The sequence below is a fragment of the Musa acuminata genome, chromosome BXJ1-11, assembly GCF_036884655.1.
Source record: "Musa acuminata AAA Group cultivar baxijiao chromosome BXJ1-11, Cavendish_Baxijiao_AAA, whole genome shotgun sequence".
Taxonomy (NCBI): Eukaryota; Viridiplantae; Streptophyta; class Magnoliopsida; order Zingiberales; family Musaceae; genus Musa; species Musa acuminata.
In genome coordinates, this window is record NC_088337.1 from 26,097,501 (window position 1) to 26,100,000 (window position 2,500).

A 2,500-nucleotide genomic window follows, 5' to 3' on the forward strand; every position below is an offset into this window, starting at 1 on the left:
TGCTTTGACTTTTGCCAACAACAGTTGAAAGCAAAGAAACTCCGCGCAGGTCTTAATAAGCAATAAGCCGGTAACTAAGGTATACTCGTCAAGTAAAGCCTAACTGACTTTTTCGGCGACGGAATTGGATAAGTGGCCGATTCCATCAATGCGACTTCGTCCCACTTGTGAAAAAGGAATGCATATTCTTAGGCGGGCAAGGAAATCAGAGACCAGATATGTCTAGAGTGTAGAAATAGAATCTTATCATTAAGAAAATGCCCTATGTTGCGCTATCCGATCTCGTGAAGCCAATGGGTTAGCAATGATCCTATCAATTCACTAGTTCAGTTTCGGGACTTCCCCTTAATAATTACCAAGGGAACCGACCGTATCAAAGTTGTGTGATCTCTTGGCATAGCTTAAACTCGATGTAAGACGTTCCTCGCTACAAAGCCCGAACGAAGACGAAGGTAAGATTAAGCGAACGGGTTAGCTTTCCCACTCCGCCTTGCTTGAAATCTGTCTTGTGCCACTACTAAAGCCATTCTTTGAACTTACAACATGGGGGCTCACTCTAACTCTAGCTTCTGGTTTCATCAAGATAGGCGCGGCACATCCGCTTTGATGCCATTCGCTGCCCAGCAAACTACAGCTTGAGGTCAGATTGAATGATGAATCCCCAGAGGACAGTTACAGATTGAATCGATAATGGTTTCCGAGCCGTTCGATTGGAATGTAGTTTATAGAACAAGCTCATATTCCATATTCCTACTAATTTGCGAAGCAAACTATCTGCTTAGAAGTAAGATGAACTATTAAAGTCAAGTAGTCCCGGTAGTCCCGCCAGCTCTTGATTATTCTAAGTAGTGTGGCTTTCTTTCTTTCTTAGAATTCTCACCTGTCTTTGCTTTAGAGATGCGCGCCGTTAGGTACCGGAATGAACGCAGATAGAAATAATGAACTTCCGTCTTACCAGATATAAATAATGAACTTATATATAAAGGAAAGAGGCTCGCAGGAATGCATTCAATCGCGCGCCAAGCTTCTAGCATGAATTCCCATTAAACCATGGGTAAGATATGCAATCCTGGCTGTTTATGTCTATCCCTGGCTGTTTATGTCTATCCCAGCGGGGCTAAGCAAACATCTTTCAAAGAAGGAATTGGTAATCGCACATATGAGACGGATTAAATAGCTACCTAAAACAAGTGATCAAAGAGGTTTGTTTCTTTCGTAGCGATTCGAAATCCTTCACCCTTTCTTTTAGAAGGACAGATCTGCTTCGTCGCTTTCCAAAACTATAGTAGTACTGAACTTTTAGACTCTTGCTCGCCTTAAGGCACAGGAACACTTGCAGGAAATAGTGGTTTAGTTTGGTTTTAGTTGACATGGGAAAGTGACATCGAGGAACAACACTTCTTACCCAACAACATAAAAGAACCCGGGATATATGCCTTCGTCTTGATTGAGAAATCCATGGCGGGGTCGGCAAAATAGAGTAGGTGTATTTGATTTGGGTAAATCTACTTAGTATACTTCCGTTGCTGGTGCTACCGTCAATATGGTCCTCCAAATCCCTATACTATAGTAGTAGTAGGTGCCTGGACCCAAAACTCGTAGGTGCCTGGACCAAAAAGGAGCTCCTACGCCCGCTTTCACTTGGCCAATTACAATGAAGAAAGCATCTGGCTCTAGAATTTGATGTTAACCTATAGGCTCCGGAGCCATCACCCTATCATTTGCAGACGGAATCAATTCCCCTATTTATTCCCACAGTAAGGCGCTGGAAGTCTTTTCATCACTAACCTGGTCAATGCCCGAACTGAAGGAACTGACCTAAGCATGGCTCTTCCTACTAAAGGAAAGAATCACAGACCGAACCGAAGGATCATTTATTGCATCTGGCTCTTTTCTCTTTTTTCTAGAGGTACGTACAAACGGCTTATAGCAAACAAAATCCAGTCTTTGCTCAATAATATAATATTGGATAGATTTGGAGGAAACCTTCCGTCCAGTTGTTAAGATGAAAACGATGAGCACGGCTATTGCTGCATCAAAGAAGTAGTCCCTATACAAGCTAGATGTTCCAAATGTCTTCCTACAAGTAAAGAAGTATATTTTGGATTTTCAACAGAGCTTCATTATTCCAGGTTGTTTTGGTTTTCAAAATAGAATAGCACTCCGCAGAAGTAAGCTCTTGCCCCTTTCTCTCTAGCGGGTATCACTGGTTCCAGACCAGCTTCCACTCCTCAATAAATCCAAAAAGCAGAAAGCAGAAACATAGACTCATTCCGCAAGATTAACCAAATTCTCGAAAACTAGTGGGAAGCTTGCTATATTGGACTCTATATAGACCAACCATTGCTTATGCCGTATTTCAGTCAATTCATGTAGCAGCCCAGAAGACGTACGTCCTCATCTAGATGCTGTGAGAATCATTTGAAGTGAAAGGATAACCATATAATGAAATTCGATATTCATCAAAATGGGAAGTCAAAGTCAATCAGTTTCATCGTAT